The sequence below is a fragment of the Pteropus alecto genome, unplaced genomic scaffold (genome assembly GCF_000325575.1).
Source record: "Pteropus alecto unplaced genomic scaffold, ASM32557v1 scaffold101, whole genome shotgun sequence".
NCBI classification, from domain to species: domain Eukaryota; kingdom Metazoa; phylum Chordata; class Mammalia; order Chiroptera; family Pteropodidae; genus Pteropus; species Pteropus alecto.
In genome coordinates this window covers 11070855-11094445 of record NW_006432945.1, presented here as the reverse complement: position 1 = coordinate 11094445, position 23591 = coordinate 11070855, and the positions used below count along the sequence as shown (strand labels likewise).

The window sequence follows — 23591 nt, the reverse complement described above, 5'->3', positions numbered from 1 at the left end:
GAATAATATATTTCTGTGTGTGTGTGTGTGTTTACTAGGTACATGTCTTTTTCAGTGTATTATGTCTTTATAGTTGAGAGTAGTTGTTTATAGTGAATGAAGATATATAGGTGAAATTGTTCTGTTGCAACTTAAAGCACTTAAGCTTTTGTTCAGAGACCAAGTTTATTTGTGCATTCATTCATTCATTCACTCATCCTACACATATTTATTGAGTACCTAATTGGTACCAGTTAGTTGCCTAGATGTTGGAGATATAACAGAGAAAAAGACAGGTCTGTGCCCTGATGGAGCTCAGAGGGTAAGTAGGCAAATAGTCTGCTTCAGTGTCAACACTGTTTAATGTTAGTTTAAGAAGTAAAAACTCCTCTGATGAGTTACTTGGAGTTAAGGATATGGCTTGTGTTTTTCCTTCTAAGAACAGTGGGAATTTTTCATAAGTGAACAATAGCAGTAAGTATTGTTTTAAAAATGTGCTGATGTTTATAAACTTTGGGTGTCTGGTTCCTAAGTATACCAGAAATACACATTCTACCTGAAGCCAGATGATGCACAGTTTACATGTGATTAAACAGTTTTATTCTTTTGGTTTATATAGTTAAATGAAATGTTGGCTAAAAATATTCTCTCTTTGGCACTTGTTTATAAGGGAGTCTAACTTTTTAAGTCAAAATTTTTAAAAAATCATTTTTTGGCTGTGTGTGTGAGTGGACGGACCAGTGTCCGACTGTTCTTCCATAGACTCATAATCATTAGTTGCTAAAATCAGAAAAGTTTGACCGAAAGTGATTCTTTCCTTTTTTGTCAAATATGGGGCAAATATTGATGTAGTTCTTTACAAATCACAAAGCTTTTTTTTTTTTTTTAATGTATTATAGATATTTAAATATTTTGGTACTTCTCATTGACAGGATTGACCCTCTATAGGCAGCATATATTCCATTTTTTAGATGAGGAGACAGGTTTTGAAGATGTGAAGCACACAGGTGGCCAGTAGGCAGTGAATGGAAGCGCCGATTGTAGCCCTTATGTGTATTAGGAGTCGCTCCACTTTGGGAAGAGTGTTACCGTCTAGTGCTGCAGGTCAGCGTACAGCACAGCTACTGGTCCGCTTCTCCAGACATTTCTACGTAGCTTTAACTTTAAACTCAACCGTGAAGTGAAATTTAATTAAATGAATTGGTTTTTCTTTTTGTTAAACTTTCAAGCCTGTTTAAAAGTATTGCTTTTTAAAAGACAGTTATGTAAAAGACAGTTTGAAGTTACTTTTAATAGTAGAAGTGTTTTGAGAATAAGACATTTTAAAATCAATTCTATTTTTTGAATATGAGGTTTTTATTGTATAACAGACGTATTTGGGATAAATTGTCGCTTCAGTCTGAATATTACATTTTTTAAGTTACCCAGTTATAGATGAAAAGAGAGTTCAAACAGCTTGAAACTCTGCCTCAGCCTGAGTAAGTTTCCTTGGAGAGTAAAGTGAATGTCTTGCATTACCCTATAAATTGTTTCTTTAAATGTGTGTTATTCCCATTGGTTTAGGATTCCTCTATTGTGAGAGAATGAACATGAGATGTGATAAATTGTGGTAACTTGGAAGGAATTAATCTGGGATTTTTCTTGACTAATGTCTTTAGCTTATGATTTAAGAAAACTTTTAACTACATAATAGGAATAAAAGACCGGAATTTGACATGTGGGACATCTATGGAAAGAAAAAAGTTTGAGTATAAATTTACCCAGTCACTTTAATAAATAACGGCTAGTTAGGGTTATAAGAAGAGTATAAATAGCAGTGTTCATATGACTTAGGTTGAGGGTCCCTGGCGATTTATGGGTGTCACTGCGGAGAACTTTGGTACTGGCTCTTGAATGATACATGAGAGGCTTAACATGAAGCTGTCACCTTGAACTTTATCGATACTCTTCTGTTAGTTTACTTACACAACCTTTTCTCAAAACAGAGTTTCTTTTTTAGATTGATTCCTGGAAAGCCTTTTGTGAAAACTCAACCTGAGTAGCATCCCCACCACACCCTACCCTTACTTTTGTTTTTTTCCCACAACATTAATTTATCTGACATCACAGCATACATTAATTGCTTATTATCTGCCTCCTTCTGGATATAAGCTTCATGAGGGCGAGGGCTTCGTTTTGTTCACTTTTGTAATCCTAGCACCTAGAAAAGTACCCGGCACATAGTCAATGTCCAGATAATCATTGTGGGGTGAGTGAATTAATTGATATTAAACGATAGAAAACCACTAGTTTTATTATTTTTTTTTTTTTAAAGAGCACATTAGTTTTTTACTTTAAATAATACAGCTGTGCAGTTAAAAGGAAAATTGTGCTATAAGCCGTATGGTGGGAAACATCAGTCCCCCACCCTGCCTGGTCATGGAACTTTCCCTCCCAGGCCTCAACTCTCGGCTGCTGTTTTCAGTGCTTTTGGCTGTTTCTTTGATGTTTACTTCCATATTTTAAAATGCTGTTTGTTTTTCAATTTTAGGTATTCTCTCTTGGCTTCCTACTGTGGAAGATGAGTCCGCTTTAGGATTTTTATGCCACCTTGAACTTCCTCTCCATTTACCTCCCATGTAGTTATGTAACGCTTTTGGTTAAATCAGTGTTTGTCGTTTACTTTATTATCACTTTGCAAATACGTCCACCAGTGAACCTTGCTATGTACTATGATTGTAACTCTTGGAGTTAAAATTTTTTCTTTGTTTTTGTTTTTTTGCTTAGTTTCCTATTTGTCTCTAATTTTTTTCTAGAGCCTGTCGTCCCATTATGTTCAAATACATTGAGTAATTGATCCATTTTTTTTTTAATTGGAAAAATCGGAGGGCTTTGTGTCCTTTTGCTCCAGTCTGCACTGTGGCTCCCCACTTCTGCTGCATGGCGTTGGCTTGAGATCTCACTGCATCGGGATGCTGCGATTTTCCCCCGCCTTTTTCCTGTGTTAGAGCCCGTGGTCTCTGGATCCATGCCTTCCTCTTTCTCCATCGACACCTTTGTTTTTAACTTTTAATTTTAGAGTGTCTGAGGAGGTGAACTTTTTGAGATTGTCTGTATTGCTGAAATTATCTTTTTTTCTATCCTGACACCTGGTTGATAATTTGGCTGGTCTGGGTAGAGAATTCCAAGGCAAAATAATTTTCACTGAAAATTTAAGAGATTACACTGTAATTTTCTCGCTTCAAGTGGTTGTTGAAAAGTCATGCTCTACAGTCTTCATCCTTCACATGTAACCTGTCCCCATTAAGACCTTTTCTTTGTCGTCAGTATATCTGCTGTGTCCCTGATCTTGTACACTTCTTGTGCAGGTCTTACTTCATTTCTTGTGTGTGGAACTTTGTGGGCCCTTTCGACCAGCACTGTCCATATTAGATGAGAAGAGAGAAGATCTAGCGTAGAGGTCAGCACATTGTTTTCTTTAAAGCGCTAGGCGGCGTTTAGGCTTTGTGGGCTATACAGTTTTTGTTACTGCTACTCAGCTTTGCTTTCATAGCACGAAAGCAGCCAGAGGCGGCGTGGACTCTGCTTCCCTTACCCCTGATCTGTGCCCAGGTGGAAGGATTACTTTGCTTTCCTAGGAGTAGGGAGAGTTTATCTACAGAGGGGAGAGCAGGCAGAATGCATTGACAGAGACAGGATGGTGGTGGCTTGAGGAAGTTCTCATCCAAGGTTTTCTGTTTACCTTAGTGAATAGGAAGCAAGATCATTAGCTGAGTAGGGAAGAATGGGAGTGTGGTATTGGAGGTTTAAGAAGAGGGGAAAATAGGACATAATCATCTATCCAAGAGTGGAAAAGTCTGTAGAATAGAGAAATACAGTGTGATTGCTCGCCAGGCGGTGTTGGGGCTCACTCGAGGTAGATGGTTCTGAATTCACTATTCCTGACTTTAATAAGAGTTATCTGTGACCTTATCATTAAATAAATCTTACTCTAGTTTTTTAATTTAAATCAGATATGGTTATTTTAGTAATCTAAGCAATATTTTCATACATAAGTAATATGTATGTTTATGTTTATTTTTATATACCTAAACTTAGCCTATATATCTGCTCATTTCTACAGAAATGTCAAAAGAAAGTACTATAATTTTTTCCCAAATGCAAATTTTGATTTAGAAACCATTCATTTCTTTATTCACTAAAAAAAGATCACAGAGCATTTTCTCTGTGCCAGGAATAGTTCTTGGTGCTCGGTATACAGCAATAACAGATAAAAATATTACCTTTAAATATGTTTATATTTCAACTAACTAATATATAAATAAGTAAATTATACACACAAATAGACATTAATAAGAAAGGAACATTGTGCAGAAAAGAGAAAACATAGTGGATATTATTAAATATGTTTTTCAGCTTTATCAAAGTATCATTGACAAAATTGTAAGATATTTAAAGTGAACAATGTGGTGATATAACGCATTTACATTGCGAAAGATTCCCCCCATTGAGTTAATTAACACACTCATCACCTCACATATTTACTTTTTTTTGTGAGAACATTTAAGTTCTATTTTCTTAGCAAATTTCTCTTATACAATATAGTGTTCATTGTCATCTATAATTACCACATTATACATTGTCTTCAGACCTTGTTCATCTCATAACTGAAAATTTATACCTTTTTACAAACCTCTCCTTATTTCCCCTACCTTACTATGTTTTTGATAGATAACTGTAAAATATTAAGAAATACTTTCTAGTCTTATTTTTGTATGAGTTTTTAAAAATATTCTAAATATTGATTTTATCAAGTGTTTTTTTTCTGTAGCCATAGAGATGATCATATGTCTTTTCTGCATTAATCTGCTAATAGGATGTATTGCATTAATAGATTATCTCCTGTTTGCATTTTTTGGGTCCAACCCTACTTAGCAGTGTTGCATTCCCTTTTTTCTTCCCACACCGCTGAACTCGATTTGCCATTGTCTTACAGTTTTTTAAAATCTACATTTATCAGTAGATAAATTTATCAGGGGTTTATATGTACATATTTTGCTGGCTTCATAAAATAAGCAGTGAAGCTTTCCCTTTTCCCCCCTGTTTTCTGAAATAGTTTTGTAACATGCTCCTTCAAGCAACTGTAGATATAATATGAAAGGTGAAAAATAAAGTTTCTAGAAGAAAACATAGAAAAATACCTACATGACCCTATGGGAGGCAAAGATTTGTTTTCAGTAGGACACAAAAAGTAACAACCAGAAAAGCCCGATAAATTGTTCTTCATTAAAGAACTTCTCTAGTGTCAGAGGATACTATTAAGAGAGTGAAAAGGTAAGTGACATACTAGAAAAAGTGCCTGCAGTACTTAAATCTGACAGAGGACTTGTATCCATTGTATGTAAAATGTATGAGTAAAAAAAAAATACAGGCACCCCAATTTTAAAGCAATTGAGCAAAAGACAGGAACAGCCATTTACCTGTGTTTATTTCTAATATTTTTATGACTTAAATGTTTTTCATCTTTAATTCATCCTATTTATTTTAATAAGATCTGTCTTTTGTCTTTTTATCCAAATGGCTGGCCAACTGTCATAAAGTTAAATGCCACTGATGGTGTTTTGAACAAGGAATAATATACTCAGAAGTGCTTGCTTGAGAAACATTAATTTTGGTTGGGTCTTGTCTAAAAATTATCAGTTATATTTTTAATTGAATGTATAAGCCTATAGTTTAATTTACATTGAAAGGAATGTGAATATCAAAACTATGATTTCGTGTTGCCTTAAATTTCTAATAGCGCATCCAAGTCTTCTTGGAATCAGTCAAATAATTTACCAAGTTAAATTTAAAATTAGTTTTTTGTGTGTGTCATAGGCAGTGGTTTTAATCCTGTGCTTGAAGTTTGGATGAATGTGGGCAAGTTACTTAATTTCTTTAAAATTCAGCTTCCCTTATTTGTGAAATAGGCATAAGAGTGTCCTCTCCTAGGATCATTGTAAAGATAAATGAGAAAGTGTAAACAAAGTGCTTAGCTGAAGTAGATCTTCACTCTGTCTCAGGACCTTGAAGAGCAAGTGTAATCACAGCCTACCTTCTCTTGTATCTGTGGTTGCTCTAGAAGTCTAGGGTTACTGGAGTAAATTAGTCTTTAGACCACTAGGTTCCCAGGATTTGACCAGAACATTCCTGGCCTTCTGGAATTAGTTTGCATGACAAATCTGTATATTTTCTGTTGCTGCTTTTAAGATGCTTTTCTCTGAATGTGCTGAAATCTTTATAGAGTTTAGGGTTTCGTAGGTGGGGATTAGTGTGTGTTTGATTGACGTAACTTTTATTCTGTAAGTTGTCGTTAGGGTAACCTCTGTTGCTTTTCTTCCACAGTTGTGATTTGCTGGTATATTTTTTGTTGGCTTGTGTAGTTTCAACCCTATCTCTGAAAGCTGGGGCGTCAGGGATACATCTAAAAGAGAAACACTTTGAGGGTATCTTATGGATTAGAAACTGCTTCTGACTTGCTCTTTTTGTCAACCATATTTTTGACTGTTTTCTGTGAGCATAGTATTGGTGAATGTTATCATAGAAATGTAAGTCTTAGTCATTTACATCTTGGTAAGAGATGAAATAGTGTGAAACGATCGTAAATAACATAAGGCCGTATGCAGCTCTGTGTCAGGTTGAAGTGCACTTCACAGGAGAGGGGGCTTGGTGAGGGCAGGAGCGGTCCTTAAGGAACGTATTTCGTTCAGGTGGGAAGAACATGTACCTGTTGGAGAACAGTGACTGAAAATAAAGCAACAGGAATGAGTCTTTTTGGCGTGCTCTGGGTCGAAAGGTCGACTGGATGGGGCAAAAAATACAGTTGCATTTGGTAAAGTGGGACTAGTTATTCAGCCTCTAGAAATGAAGCAGATTAGAATGAAAATGATGAGTACATATACTGTTGCTAACTTTTAGCTTCTCACTGTTTCTTCTCTTCTTGAGGCTGTAGATTTAAAATTTGTATGTGAAAATGGAAGAAAATCCAAACAGTTTAGAACATGTCTTCTTTAAAAAGAACTAAAAGACTTCTAGTTAAAGATGGATTAGGTAATCTTCCCAACAGAAAGGCTTAAAACAACATTGATAGGAAATTAGCTTTAATAAGTTTTGGTTACGTTTTCTTTTCTGTCTCTCTTACTTGGTCTTAGCAATTATGTAGCAGAAAGTTTTAAATTCAAAGTCTTCCTCTGTCATTAAGGTGTAGGATAGAACTCATCTGCAATAAGGTTTTTAAAGATCTCGCTTCAGAGCTTTGAACTTGGGAACTAGTACTGCTGTCGAAGCTTCTGTGCGCTGCACTTGTTTATCAAAATAGTGTGGGCAACTCTGAATTGGCTGTAGAAACAATGTCAACACCTCTAGACCCCTCATCTGCTTCAGTCCAGTTGGCCCAACGGACATAGCTATAGGAATGGATAGGGTTATTGATGTTGACTACTTCCGTCTCTGAGCAGAATTGAAAATGACAGGTGACAGTAGATTTTCCTTCTCTTGTGGCAGGATTGTCAACATAGTAGGGAAGCTTTCGATTTAGCAGTAGCTGGACCTGTGACCCATGTCTTACTTGTGCAACACTATAAATTACGTGACCTCCTTAATAATCAGAATTTGTATTTGTAACTGTGTAATTATTATAACTAAATAGATTAGAAACATTGACAGGACTTTTGAGCCCCAGGTTAGTGGTGACTTGGCTGACTCGGTGTTTTCGATATGCGTTTTATAATTCCGATCTGCCCACAGCTCCTTTGAAGGAAATCTACTTTTCCTACAGCACTTTACGGAAGAACTCTCAATAGCTATGTGTTTTCGTTTGTTTTACCATGTAGAACTATATTGCAGCTGTTTGGTCCAGGAGTTGCATTTGACCTAAGGGCTGCTAATTTGTAAGCCAGCTAACAACCTAGGATTGTCTAGTGGGGAAAATTATAGCCATTTATAGGAAGCATGGCGTTAATTTGCCATTGAGCCATGGGAGTGAGTTGAAGCTGGAAGAATACATGAGTTTAGAGGCCTGTCAAACTGAAGTTGAAGAGACTGGAAAGTAAGTCCAGTGTAAGCAGAGGCTATGAATTACAGAAATGATAAAGGAGATGAGGAAACCAGTTGGTAGCTAGCAAAGAGTTGAGCATCCGTACCCAGAGAAGCACAGAATTCCAAGAGAGAAACCATGTGGTCTGAGAGACAGGCACAGAGCATGAGATTGAGAATTCTGGTTTCTGGTTCTGTAAATACTCTTTTTTCCATTACTCTGGTATTTTAGTATCGTCTGCCCTTCTTGAGACCACATCCAGTTTTTTCCCAGGAAAGAGTATAAACTTTGGTGTCAGACTTTTGCCAGTAGAATTCTGGCTTTTGTCTTTTCCTAGCTGTGTGACCTTGGGCAGGTTGTTTAACTTCTTTGTCTCATTCCTCATCTGTAAAATGCGTGTCATAAATAATACCTTTCCTCTTAAGATTGATGCGAGGATTAAATGAGATGACGTGCAAAGCTTCTATTTTTATTTATTTATTTTTTTAGGCGAGGCAACCCTTGGTTGACCTCACAGGTTGCAAGGACCTTGTCAGCTTACAATCCCTTATTTTTTATTTTTTACGCCCACAGCACCTGGTCTTCCTAGGTGGTCTCCCATCCAAGTACTAACCAGGCCCGACCCTGCTTAGCTTCCGAGATCAGACAGGATCGGGCTTGTTCAGGGTGGCATGGCTGTAGACTACATGCAAAGCTTTTAGAACAATGAGGAGCACATAACAGATGTTCAGTAAATAGTGCTAGCAATTTGAAGAAATTTCTTGCAACTAAAAGAGCCTGAAGAGTTAATTTGCTAGCAGATTTACTTAGAGCAGTGCAACCCAGTGTGGGCTGGGTAAGCAAGGTTATTTTAGGTAACGAGTAGGGAATTTAAAAATACTGCCTTATTCACTGTGAATAATGGGTCTTGCTATTTATTAATCATTTAATAGATGATTGGTGCTCTTCTAATCATTTTACCTATATTAACTCATTGGATAGTCAGGATAACCTGGTGATGTAGGTACTGTTGTTATCTTCATCTTAAAGAGGTAAAAAAAGAGACAGGGAAGCTATCTATCTTGCCTAAGGTTATACAACACATAAGAGGCAGAACTACGGACCCAGGTGGTATAGTTGCAGAGTTTAAATTTTTAAATATCTATTTCATTTTCAGTTCTAATTTTCCTTTTTAAGTGAAGCCAAGGAGAAGGTCTCAGTTTTTTGGTATTATTCCTTTTACACTTTTGTGATGCTTCTGTCCCATTTAGCAAAGAGGTAGCATACCTCAGGTACAGAGACTTAGGCAGGCAAAATATGGTACGAGGTAGTATACCATTGTAAGATTCTTATCTGTATGTGAAGTGATATATTACTTGAAAGTAGACCATGGTAAGTTAAAAGATGTATACGATAATTCCTAAAGTAATCCTGTTTTTGAAAGGATTACAGCTAATAAGCCAACAAAAGAAAGAAAGTGGAATCAGAAGATATAATCATCTAATTCAAAAGAAGGCATAAAAAGACGGGGGGAAAGAACATGAGACAGATAGCAACAAATAGCAAAATAATAAACCTAACCATATCAAAAATCACATCAAATATAAGTGGTCTGCACACACTAATTAAAAGGCAGAGATTGTCAGATTGTATAAAAAAGCAAGACCCAGCTGTATCCTTGCTTATAAGAAGCTTACGTTAAAGATAGCAATAGTGTGAAAGGATGGAAAAGGAACTAGTCAAAAGAGAAATGGAGTAGCTATATTAATATCAAAGTGGACTTCATTCAGAGCAAAGAATATTTCCAAGGATAAAGGATGTTATTACATAATAAAGAGGTCAGTTAAGAGGACAAAACAGTTTTAAACATGTGTGCCCCTAATAACAGAATTTCAAAAATACATACAACAAAAACTGATAGAACTCTAAGGAGAAACAGTCAAATCCTCAGGTTTAGTTGGAGATTTCAGTACCCTTGTCTGAGCATTGAAAATCACAAAGACATAGTGGACTTGAGCCATACCGTCAACCAGTTTGACCTAATTAATGTTTATAGACTATTCCATCTAACAACAGCAGAATATTCTTCTCTGTTCTTAAGTGCATACAGAACAGTTTCTATGATGGACCATCATCTGGGCTATAAAACAAGTCTCAGTAATTTAAAAGGATTAAAAAACCTATGTTCTCTGATAACAATGGTATTAGAAATTATTAACAGGAAACTGGGAAATTTACTAATAGTTGGAAACTAAATAGCACAATTCTAAATAACCTATGGGTCAAAGAAGAGATCAAAAGGAAATTAGCAAGCATTTCATACTGAATGAAAATGAAAACAACATATCAGAATTTGTGAGATGCCACTAAAGTAGAACTTAGGGGAGAATTTGTAGCCCTGAATGCCTGCCTATATTAGAAAAGAAAAAAAGGTCTCGAATTAATGACCTCTGCTTCCACCATAAGAAATTAGAAAAAGAGGAAATTAAACCAAAGTAATTAGAGGAAGGGAAATAGCAAAGATCGATGCAGAAATCCATGTATAAAACAAAAATAATAGACAAAATCAACGAAACCAAACACTGGTTCTTTGGGAAGATCAATAAAATTGATAAAGCTCTAACCAGACTGGTTAATATCAGGAATGACAGAGGTGGTATCAGTAAAGATTCTACAGATAATAAAAGGATAACAGGAGAATATTATGAGCAGCTTTATACCTATAAATTTTACAACAGAGATGAAATAGACAAATTCTTCAAAAGATACACTCTACCAAACTTCACTCAGGAAGAAACGGAACCTGAATAGCCCTGTATCTATTAAAGAAATTGAATTTATTTCAAGAGTAAATTATACCAGTTCTGCAGAAACACTTTCAGAAAATTATAGAGGTGGGAATAGTTATTAACTTAATTTGCGAGGCCAGCATTACCCTTACATTCAAATTAGACAAAGACATGAGAAAAGAAGATTGCACAGAATTATCCCACGTGAGCACATGTGCAAAAATTCTACACAAATTATAGCAAATCAACTGGAACAGTTTATTTAAAAAATAATGCATCATGACCAGTTGGGGTTTATTCCAGGAATGCAAGGTTAGTGGAACATTTAAAAAGCCATCGATATAATTTACTTTTGTTAACCAACTAAGAAGGAGAAACCGTATGATCATCTCAATAAATGCAAAAAGAGAAAAGCGTTTGACAGCCTTATCCCTATTTCACATAATATCTCTGAGCAAATTAGGATTGGAAAAGAACTTCCAACTCAGTAAAGGACACCTCTGAAAAAACTACGGATAATGTAGTTTTAATAGCAGAAGACCAAATACTTTCTCCCTAAGATCAGGACTAAGACAAGGTCATCTACTCTCACCACTTCTGTTCCAAAGTGTGCTGGAGGTTCTAGCCAGTGTAGAAAAACAGGAAACAGAAAGAAAAGGCATCTAAAATGGAGAAGTGAAAGTGACCCCACCTTCTTTTTTTTTTTTTGCAAATGACATGACTGTATAGAAAATCTGATGGAACATATGAAAGAAGCTACTAGAACTAAAAAGTGAGTTTAGTAGAGTTGCGGGGTACAGGATCAACATATAAATATTAGTGTACTTCTTTAGCAATGAACAGTGAGAAATCGAAATTTAGTAAAACCAACACTATTGACAGTACCAGCACGTATGAAATACCGAAAACTACATAACATTGCTGAACAAAATTAACAGGTAAGTGAGAAAGAAGTATTCTTTGTTCATGGATTGGAAGACTCGTTGCTAAGGTGACATTTCTCCCCAAATTGACCTGTTTATTCAGCACAATCCTAATCCAAATTTTAACAGGCTTTTTTTTTTTGGTAGAAATTGGCAAGCTGATTTTAAAATTCCTGTAGAAATGAAAAGGACCTACAATAGCAAAACAACTTTGAAAAAGAACAACAAAGTTGGAGAGCTAATACTACCTAATCTCGTAATTCATTATAAAACTAATCAAAACAAGGTAGTTTTGGTGTAAAGATAAATAGATCAATGGAAAGAGTCCAGAAATAAGTCAATAATATGTGGACACTTGAATTTTAACAAAGCATGAAGGCAATTCAGTGAAGAAAGGTTAGTCTGTTCAGCAAATGTTGGCACAGTTGGATATTTGCACACAAGCAAATGGACTTGAGTCTACATCTTGTACTGTATACAAGAAATGAATCATAGACCTCAATGTAAAACTTAAAATTATAAAACTTTTAGACAAAAACAGGTGGAAATCTTTGTGATCCTAAGTTAGGCAAGTATTTTTTAGGAATGATGCCAACACACAGTTCATAAAATAACACATCGATAAAGTGCAATTCATCAGATTAGAAATGCATGTTCTTTGAAGGATGTTGTTCAGAGAACGCAGAGACAAGCTGCAGGGTGGGAGAAAATATTTACAGATCAAATATCTAAGGATTTATATCGAGAATATATAAAACTCAAAAACATTTGTATGACAAATAATATTAGTCATTAGTGAAGTGAAACTTAAAATTACAGTGAGCTACCATACACACCTGTTAATTAGAATGGCTAAAATCAGAAAGACTGACCTCACCAGCTGTTGGCCAGGGTGTGAAAGAGCTGGAACTCTCTATTTTGCTGTTGAGACTGAAAAATGGTGCAGACACTTTAGGAAGCAGTTTGGTTGTTTCTTAAAATGTTAAATATAGACCCACCAGCTGTTTCACACCTAGCTATTTCCTGAACAGAAAACACTTGTATACTGATATTCACAGCAACTTTATTTGTAATGACCACTAAAACCCAAATGCCCATCAGTAGAGGAATGGATAAACAAATTATGACATGCCCATGCTACTTGGGAGTAAAGAGGCATGAACTATTGATACAGCAGCATGGATGACTCTCAAAATAAACATGCTGGATGAAGGAAGCCAAGTACTTTGAGAACGACAGGGTATATGTTCACTATCTCAACTGGAGATTTTTTCACGGATGTATACCATGTATTTTGAATATGTTCTGTTATTGCATGCCACACATTTAAATAAGGCTGGTTTTAAAAAGCGCTGCAGTAGATATGAATTGACAAAAGACTCGTGAAAACCTGCTTACATAACATGCATCATTACTACACTATTCATATAATTACTTTAAATATACACAAAGCAGAAAAAGTCGATTGAAATCTTTTTCTTAGAAATCATCGAGAACTTTAATTCATTTGGAGCAGTGGTTCTAAACCCAGGCGATTTTGCCCCCACTGGGGGCATTTGGCAGTATCTGGAGACTTTTGGCTGCCAAAACTGTCAGTGGCATCTAGTGAATAGAGTCCACAGATACTACTGAACAGTCTGCAGTGCATAGCAAAGTCCTGCTCAGCAAAGAATTATCCAATCCCAAGTGGCAGTAGTGCCAAGGTTGAGAAGCCCTGATTCAGCATATCTAAAGTCGGTTTATCTGCTTATTCTATGAATCCTGTATTGAACATGTTATTGACACAACAGATTGCTAAACAAAAACCTTTGAAGAAAATTGTGTCTTAGGCTTTTGGGAACGGATGATGTATTTATGAGACTTTTATTTTTGAAATAGTTCTTTTTGTATAGCCACCTGGAGTTGATCTATTTGGATATGTTGGCAGTATTTGTTTTCATATCATTTGAAAAAAGTTAAAACATCACTACCACCATACACATAATTTCCCAACCTAGTCTCATAGAGGCCACCAGTTGAGCTTAATTTTAATCGATGAGCTAAAATTTCGTTTTTGTTCCTTTTTGAAATAATTAGTACCTATTTGATATCTGAAATTTAGGTTTAAGATTCATTAATTTAAAATGCCTGCCCAGCTGCCTTTTGGCCAGGGTTCCACAAGTAGGCCCAAACTCTTATTCCCAGAGCAGATACTTCAGTGATTTTACATGCTGACACTTGGATCTTAGTATTTTCTTTTTTCCATTTTAAAAGAGAACCTGGGAGAGAGAAGATAGGTTTTAGTGGAAGAATGAGGGAGAAGAACCAGGATTTAGATTAGATTGAGAACATTGATCCTTAGTATGTTGCTTGTGATGAGTGGTATTTTTCCAAATAGATTAATAGTTGGAATTTTGTATGTTCAGTTTGATGAGCAACAGTTTGCAGCTACTACAAATGTATCTACAGCTGCTCCCAGGGTGCCGATGTTCCACAGCTGAATTGGTCCACGTACATTACATTCCTCTGCGTGCTACTGCCATCTCTTGTAATAAAAGAATGCTTTCTGAAGTAGAATCTGTCTCGGTTTTTGCGCTAAGACCAGGAGTTGGCAAACTTTCTGGAAAGGCCAAGTTAGTAAATATTTAAGGCTTTGTTTTGCAAGCCATAAAGCCTCCGTCATGTGAAAGTAACCATAAGTAACTTGTAAATGAATGTGTGGCTGGGTTCCAGTAAAACCTAATTTACAAAAACGGCTGTATTCCGCTTGTGTGCCAACTCCTGTTCTGGACCATCAGCATTTCCTCTTTGGGACGTTTGGCATTTTCTGGTTGGTTTCCCACTGGTGGCTGGTTGCAGGTGGAGGAAAGTGGGACCCTTTCACTCGCAGCTGCTCTGCTGGATTAATGGCTTGTACTGATAGTGGTATGGAATGAGGGACGTGAACTTCAAATGGGAAGTAGGATGAGAAGGCATGCTCAGTCCCAAAAGCCCACAATCAGAATGCAGATGGTCGATAAATCATAGCAAGTTTACCTTTGAAAAGTCTCTGGCATTAGGTTTTTAAAAATGTACTTCTCTCTTGGCTGGTATAGGGCAGTAACCTTCTTAGTGCTCTCTTTGCTTTTAAGGTTCTCTCTCTTATCCGTCAACTGCCATACATGGTACCAGTTACCTTTCTAAAAAGCTTACGGCACAAATTCCTGCTTGTGATTATACCGTGACAATAATGGTTCTTAACCCCTTTTTATTCCCGCATCCCTTTGAAGATCATTTGATAGCTGTGATCCAGGAAAATTTTTTTGTGTGTTCATTATACAACTTTCATAGTTTTGGGGAGCTGAGCAGTTCATGACCCTAGGGCTTAATGCATGGTCTCTTAGTTTAGAAATCTTGATTTGGGGAGTAACGCGCATGTTTCTTCTTACGCTGTTGTACGTGCTTCGTGATCTGGCTCCAGTCTGTCCCCTTTGCACTTTATCGCCCATGTGTGCACGTTCGCCCGCCCGCCCTCCCTCCCTCCTGCTTTTTCTGCAAAGAAATAACATCCTCCTGTCATGCCAATTTCTTCCATTCTTCTGTCTTTGTAAGTATTATTTCTTGCCAGGAATGTCCTTACCATTTCCCCTCCATCTGCCCAGTTTCTACTTGTTAAGACTCATCTCAAATATCAGATCTCTGTGAAGACTTTTCTGACATTTCCTCTTTGGCAGACTTAAACAAATAAGAAGGAATTGTAGCAAATGAGACATGTCGGTAGGGAAGCCTTCCTTATGGGGGGCTGGGTTGGGCAGAAGGATAGGAGGAGGAATCTTCTAGGAAAGATTTCTTTGCTCCTGAGAGATATCCCTCTTTTTAACCTCTCTGAGCCTCAGTTTCCTAAGTTGAATGTGATATTTATCTGAGAGGGCTGTTAAGATAAATGAAGAACAGTGTTTCAGTCTCTACAGCACCTCAATATTTATACAGGAAATTCTCTCCTTCTGGTCACTGGGTGGCCCCAGGACCTTATGCAAGAGTAAACATCTTGAAAGACCCATTTATTAAGAACATCTTGGTTCTTAATAAAATGTTCTAATGGAAAACTAGCTTGTAAATTTACTAAAACAAGGTTTCTTGAAATCCTTCTGCCGGAATTATTTTAAGACGTGTGTGTGTGTCAGCTACAAGTCACTTTGCCAATATTTATGTTGTCATAGGCATTGTCACTTTTAAAAGGCCAGTGGGATCTTCACTGTTAGAGTACATGATGCTTTTTTGGCTAGTCAGTTGCTGATAGAATAGATCTCTGTCTTTCACAAATTAACACCTGTGGTATTTGCTATTCCATGAATGACTTGGAGGGCATATGACATGATGATTTGTAATTTTGCTGAGCACAGATTTGATCCCAGTAGGTACATCTTTATGTAATTTGTTATTCTCTACTTTTGTGTGTAATAACTGCTGCCGGCACAGTTTATGCCACTGGAGCCAACTCCTAGTGCTGGTGACCAAAGAGAAGCAAAAAGCTATAGAGCTAGGAAGAGGAATTTTGGATAAATTAAAGAGTGAAATGTAAGATTCCTTTGTGACTGAAATTCATGATGTAAATCAGTCTACACAGCAATTTGTATGACGGTGTAAGTAAATATAAATTCTTTCAGTATTTTAGAATCATGAAAAGGTCTGTAGAAGTGAAAAAATTAGTTATACTTTAATGTGTTATATGCTGCAGCAGTAGACTCAAATTTGGGGATTTCCACATCGTTTTGGGACAGATCCCTCATCGGTTGTACTTGAAGTCATCACATAGGTATTCATTTGTTGAGACTTCTGAATTCAGTAGGAGTGAATTATATGGTCTCAGTGTGCGTGTGTCCTTCTGAATGAAACTTGCAAAACCATATCATTTCATAGTCCATTTATAGGGACCCTGCCTTTTCATTACCTACAGGTTAATGTCCAGGCTTTTCTTTTTCCTGTGACAGACATTGCCCTTTCTTTATATCTCCTTCTCCAGACTCAGTTCCTGGTGCTTCCCTTCTCTTTAATTTGTTTGCCCTCTGATTATCCTGCACTCAACCATCGGCACGCCCCTGAATGCCAGTGAGAAAGGATTTTATTCCTGGCCCTTGTGCATGCTCTTTCCTTTGTCATCTTGTTCACCTAATGAACTTCTCTTAGAAGTGAAGAGGGAGAGAAACTAGATATTTCACCCCCTGCCACAGCATTTAAACATTTAATTAAGGGTTGGTAGGGAGCGGGTAATTTGGCATTGTGGAAAGCACTGAGGATTAGCAAACAGAAGACTTGCATCGAAGACCTACCTCTGCCATTAACTGGTTGTGCGAGCTTCGCCAGACCACACGACCTCTCATCGGATTGTGGTCTTCTTGCTTCCCCCACTTTCTTTTTCTTTACTTCCATTTTCCTGCCCTCCCCTTCTTTCATTCTTGTACGTTTGAAGGATTACGACAATTTTCCATTACTTCATAAATTACTACAGCCATGATTCTCCATGGGGAGTGGAGGTATGGGGCATGCTCTGGGGGCAGATATTAAAATAAGGGAAGTCTGGGGGATTTGAAATGTACCCCAAGTCGAGATTTCCAAAGTACCTACCACCTCTTAAATAATATTCATCCGTACTATTCTTCATATGAGCATGAGGCAGAAGTATTTGTGGAATCAATGTAGCTTAGTTCCAAAAGGCCGTTCATGAGACCATTTTGACTCCAGAGGCAAATGACACTAAACAAGTGACCACTAACTCCACCTGTTGGTGGGAAGAGTAGTACTTTTTATTGGATGTATAGTTTTTTTAGTTCTTACGAAATTTTACAAGTCGAAGGTTTTTAAGTTGGTGAGCTTCTGTATAAATCAGAGAATTTACAGGGTTCCCCCTTTGCTTTTTTATTTTGAAATAATTTCAGACTAACAGGGAAGTTACAAGAATAGTAAAGGGAACTCCTACCTCTACACAAATTCACAAGTTTTTAACATTTTGTCTCATTTGCTTTATCATCACTTACCTGTGTCTGTCTGTCTCTCTCTTTCTGTCCCATACATATACATGCTGAGAGTTGAGATGAGTTTGTATGCCTCATACCCCTTTACTTCTTAATACTTCAACTGTATTTCTTTAGAACAAAATTATTCTTTTATGGCCTACGGCACGCCACCCTGAACGTGTCCGATCTCGTCTGATCTCGGAAGCTAACAGAGTTGGGCCTGGTTAGTACTTGGATGGGAGACCACCTAGGAAGACCAGGTGCTGTAGGCGTTAAAAAAAAAAAATTATTCTTTTATGTAACCGCAATACAGTTATCAAATTCAGGAAACTGATGCAGTACTTTAATATACAGTCTGTATTTCAGTTACGTGAGTTGTTCCAATAATATCTTCTATCGCATTTACTACCCTCTAATGTGGAAACTTTGTCACGTCTCTTGAGTTTCCTTTAACTTGTAATACCTTTCCGTGTGCCTCATCATAACATTGGCATTTTTAAAAGAATGCATTTAAAAAAGGTTCCTCAGGTTAGGTCTGTCCATTTCCTGGAGATCAGATTCCGGTTATGCAGTCCCAGCTCGGAGACTCGTAAGTGATGTTGTCTCCTTCCTTGAGTGTCATGTCAAGGCACATGGCATCTGTCTGCTCCTCACTGGTGATGGTAATTTTGATCCACGCAGGTATTTGACTTTTTTCTAATTAAAATATCTTTGTAGAAACTTTAAAAATATATAGGCAATTCAAAGCTAGGGAAAAATTGACAGGTAAACCTGGAGATAGTCACATTTTAGTGTACGTTGGTTATATGCTGTAATATGCTCTAACAGCTGTAGTATGCTTTAGTATACTTTAAGTAACTGTTTGGAAAATTGCTTATTTAGCACTATGTTGTGAATATTTCCCGTGTTTCGCTGAGTTTTGTTCTGTATTTCAGTGGTTGCATAGTGTTCCACTGTGTGTAGTTCTTTGCCTGTGGATTATTCTGCGATGTTCAGTTTAGCCTCACATTTCAGGTACAAGAACCTCTTGGGTGTCCAGGCTATTTAACTGCCTTTCTTTCTAGGCTCTCTCTTGCAGCTTCTGAAGGGAGCTATGCCTCACCTCAGATCTTGGCTCTGACTGTGAAGTCCTGACATCTGTCTTGCCCCTGCGGGCACTGACAGGCCATGCTGCTTTTCTGTTCCAGTGACAGGCTGAGTTCCTTTCTAGGCCTACAGTGGCACTTTTGCCAAATATATAAATCTTTTTCTAATTCGGTTGCATAGTTTTCATGTTTTAATTGCTAATTATTGTACAGTATGTTCAGTTTTTTGTTTCTTTTATTTCAAATATAGAGTGTTATGAGTTAAATGGACTCTTATGGATTAGTATTCTGAGCAGAGCATCTGCCAAAATGTGCACACACCCACTGAAACCAAAAACACACAAGAAACAGAAACGTTTGGAGCACAGTTTATCTCTATGCTTGGAACTTCCTTTCTGTTATCTGAATTTCTGGTTAACCTACATTTGTATTTTGGGCCAGGTCACATAGGAGATCAGAGCCCTTACGTATTAGAATCGCTTGGCAAGTTATCTTCAGCAAACTTGCTATGCTGGAGATAGAGTATAACCTTTAAAGGCATTATTTAATAGATTCTTTGAATATTTAGTTATTTGAAAATCTCTCTTCCCCTACAAGTATTTAGTTTTAGGCCATTTAGGTCCATGGAAATATAAGCTGTCTGCAGATGTGGGCCAGCTTAAAAATGGATCATCCCATTACTTCTACGATTCAGTACAAATGTAACATGATCTCTCAAAGACTTACGTGTAGAGTCTCTCTTTTATCAGCTTAAGGTAAAACAGTTTTAATCCAAGTGAATTCTTTAAAGTAGCTTCATTATTTTAAAGCATTTCTTTACTTTGACAAAATTTTTTTTTTTATAGATGACGAGTTGCGTTTTAAATGGGCCGGTTTCTTTTCATCGGCCTTACTAATATGCGGTCTACTTCAGGTAGGGTATTAAGGTAGCAATGTGATAAGTGAACATTTTCTGCTGTCCTTATCTTCTTCCTTCGAATTTAAGATACTGGCTTACTTTGTTTTGAAGATCATCTTTCTCACACATCTTGAATAGATACTTAAAATATTTAGAAATAAAATGTGTCTATAAACTGTATATAGTTGTTTAAGTTTAAACTGTAATTTGGTAAGCTAGTAAACAGTCTTGCTGGGAAACTATTTAGTTCTTTTGACATGAGATTTCTAAATGTATAGATTAATTTAGACATTATAATTTTTGTTTTCTTTTAAAACCTGGGTGGTATATAAAACTGCTAAATCTGCCATTGCAATTGGCTTACAATGATCGAAGTTTCTCCAAAACTTGTTTTTTTAGTTGCAGAGTGTGAATTGCTATTATTTGAAAAATGCTTACTATTCTTTGATTAAGAATTAAGTGTAGCTTAGAATTTTTTTATCACTTATACTGCATTACTACAGATAAGTGGAATATTTCCAAGTTGTGTGCTTTTGAAAAAATTCACAAAATAACAGCATTTATGTTTAATCTACACTTAGAAATTAGTCAACATGCAAAGTGGTATCTTTTAAGGGACCTCTCATCATTAAATTCAATAATTTAGTATTGCAAACTGTTTTTCATCCTTTGGTAAGTTTCTTTTCTAGTGTACTTGTGTCCTAAATATGCTTTCAAAATACTTCATTTAGAGGAATAGTATACTCACTTTTTAAATCTATTCATTTGTATTGGAAATTTTCACATGCTCCTAGAATTTAGAAATAGAAGAAGGGCTCTTAGAGGTCTGCCTTCCCCTCTTCTCCTGCTTTTTTTCAAGCCACATCACTGATAGGTGGGCTTTGAGCCTCTGCTTAAATATTAGCAAAGCTCCTTGCCCAAGGCCTTACATCTGACTGGTAGTGCCTAAGCTAGGACTTGAACTCAGGACTTTCTGACTCCAAAATGTGTGTTCTTTCCTGTATAAGTATATCATTTCTAGATGCAGTAACTTCTTTTTTCCTATGTGATTTCATTTCATTCTCAGAAACTCTCCAGTGTACATTTTACCATCCTTTATTTATAAAGGAAGATATCAAAGTTCAGAGATTAGTTTACCCCGCTTAACACACCTGTTTAAAGTCCTAGAATTAGTATTCCATATCTTCCATATCTCATGCTTCTCCCACTGACCTGCTTTCTCTGCCCCTTGGCCGGGGTCGGGGTGGAGGGAGGGGAGAGTGGGATGATGGGAGTTATTCATGAATGAATGTGAATTCTGTTTTTTGTTTATATAAGTATATCATCTGAGATTGCCATTTCTGTAGAATTGGTGGTGGGATTGGAGTGAAATTAGGGGAATGGAACGTGCCCGTGGGAGGTTTCGTGCCCCTGGGAGGCTGGGAGAGGCCCTGTCGCTGCGTGGGTGGGAGCGGGGCCTGCACACACCAGTTTAGATTTCTGGCAAAAGGTGGCGACATGTTGTTTACTGATCATCTTGTCTAAAGCCCAGTGGCATACCCCTGGCCTGTTAAACCTCGAAATACTGGTGTCATTTCGTAAGGTCATTTCCCTACTCAGAAACCTTTAATGATTTTAGGTGTCATTCCCTTCCAATGGAAGCCCCCCATTTGACAGCTGAAACCTTCCACCGTCTGGACCTTTCACTTGGAACCTTCCCGGAGCTGGTCAGAAAGGTTCTCCTGAGCGGGCGGGCCAGCTCTCCACATTGCACCTGCTTTGGGCCATCTTTACTTTTAAACGTGTGCCCTTGTTTATGGTTGTTTTCACTTCTTTCTACCCTTCAACTTGTCTTTTTTTATACATAAACCTAAACATCATTTCTTCCTGTAGAAGTCATGTGACTCTTGAAGCTGAATCACGGGGTAACAGGTTGTAGTGTTTGCCGGTTCTTTCATTTCCTGCTCTCTCCCCCTCAGTGGTATTATAAACTTGAACACAGTAGGACAGCCTTTTCGCTCCCTTTTCTGTTTCTCTCCTTTTTAAACGTTCTCCTCCTCGTCCTCCTCTCCCTCCATTCCCTTTCTCCTTCCCCTTGCCTTCTACCTTCTCCATTCCCTCCTTGTCCTGTTTTTTTATTTTTTAATCTTTTCATCAGTTCATCCATTTTTCCTGTCTTTTTGTTTTTCTGTCTGTCTTCCCTTTTTACCTCCCTTCCAGCTGCCTGTTCCTCTGGGCTAATTTTGTGGTAAATTCTTTCTTTGTGTAAAAATGTCTGTCTAAATTCTCGTTGAGAATTTAGCTGGATGTGGAATTCTAGGTCAACAATTATTTTCTCTTAGCACTTTGAAGATGTTTCATTTTTTATGTCTGTTGGTGCTGTTTAAAAGCTTTCCATTTTTGTTCCTATGTAAGTAATGTGCCTTATTCCACTTGCTTTTTAAACAGTTTAAAGTGATGTACATAAAATATGACACTTTATTTATCCTACTCGAAGCTAGTGATTCTTGAATGTGAAGATATGTCTTTCTTGTGTTCTGGAAATTTCTCAGCCTTTTTCTCTTTAAATAGTGCCTCTCATTATCTCTCTTCCTCTAGAACTGCTCTTAGGCTGTGTTAGGTCTTATTATTCTATTTTTCATTTCTCAGTCACTCTTCACATTTTTTATTTCATTAATGCTGTAGGATTCTGCATAATTTCATTTTTTTGTTCTACTTCACAAATTCTCTCTTCATTTGTGTTCAATCTGATGCTTAATTCTCCAGGGACCATATATTTCTTTTCTTTTAAAAAAATTTTATTTGGTTCTCTTACAAATGTTTGTCTTGCTTTTTCGTAATACCCTGTGTTTTCAGTTTCTTCTTTGAAGGCTGCTGGTTTTAATCTTTTCGGTTGATTGCCTGTATCCGAGGATTGTTCACCTAAAGTTCTCAGGTGGTAATCTTAATCGTTGCTGTAGTTCCTGCTTTTACTTGTAGTGGATTTTTTGCTCGTAGAGTTGGTAAATTTTTATTCTGAGCTTGCAGTGGGTTTTTATCTGTGGGAATCCCACATCACCTGAGTTAAGGAATGTTCCTCCCCCCAATTTTTGTTCCCTCCATCTGCCTAGGGTTCCTGGAATACCACTGGCTTGGGAACATATTTAATGTGAATTTCTTGTCTTGAGGGTCCTGGACCATGCTGATGAACGAATTCAAATTCCGTATCTGTGCTGAGCATGCCTGGGATTACAGATTTTCATTTTGTAGACAGATTTGCAGATGCCCTCCCCTCCTCCATGCCAAGACAGACAAGTTTCCTTGTCCTCCTGTACCAGTATACATTTTAAAATAGACTCATCCCTGATGAGGGTAGACTATCAATTTCTCTGGCTTTATTCTCAGTAAAGGTGGAGAGGAGAGTGTATGGGTTTCAATTCCATTGTCATCTCTTGGTTGCCTTTTCTTTTCTATCCAACTGGTATCAACATTCAAGCTTACATTTCTAAATTTCTTTTGTAGTGCAAAAATGTTTTATATTGTTTTGTCATCCATGTTGCTAGAAATTGGAATCCTCATCATATTCTTTTAAATGTGTGTAGTATTGTGTTTACTGATTACTTGACTGCTGTTCTCCCTATACCTTTATTGGTAATTGGGCATTTATATGACTGCTTTGTTCAGTAATTCACTAATTCTTTCAACAGATACTTATTAAATAGGTAATTTGAGGTCAAGTATTGTATATGTGCCTAAATGCAAAAATGAAAAACAGTGCTGTTGCATCTTGTTTTAAATATGGGTCTTTAACATCAAGGAACTCAAAGTTTATTAAGGAGAGATACACAAATAAATCAGTGCAAAAATATAACAATGGAATTTTGACTAAAGGCATTAGGAAATTCTTACAACCTTTTTCTTTTTCTTTTGTAATAACTTGAACATTTTACAGGTG

General features: G+C 36.9%; 1 protein-coding gene, 1 non-coding gene and 1 pseudogene across 3 annotated transcripts in view; 2 read left to right on the top strand and 1 right to left on the bottom strand.

Annotated features, from left to right (window-relative positions):
• Positions 1-3304: 3304 nt before the first annotated feature.
• The window catches only part of RALGPS2 (Ral GEF with PH domain and SH3 binding motif 2), a 119135-nt gene continuing 98848 nt past the window's right edge, over positions 3305-23591 (top strand). Inside the window, exon 1 of one of the 2 annotated variants that reach the window (XM_025043973.1) lies at positions 3305-3418. The gene's annotated coding sequence lies outside the window, so the exon portion shown is untranslated. The remainder of the gene's footprint in view (positions 3419-23591) is intronic. The other variant, XM_025043974.1, reaches the window with a different exon arrangement.
• LOC112476479 lies at positions 8597-8715 on the bottom strand. The gene has a single exon (XR_003045117.1). It is a non-coding gene; the product is annotated as a 5S ribosomal RNA (ribosomal RNA).
• On the top strand, positions 17851-17967 carry LOC112476486 (annotated as a pseudogene).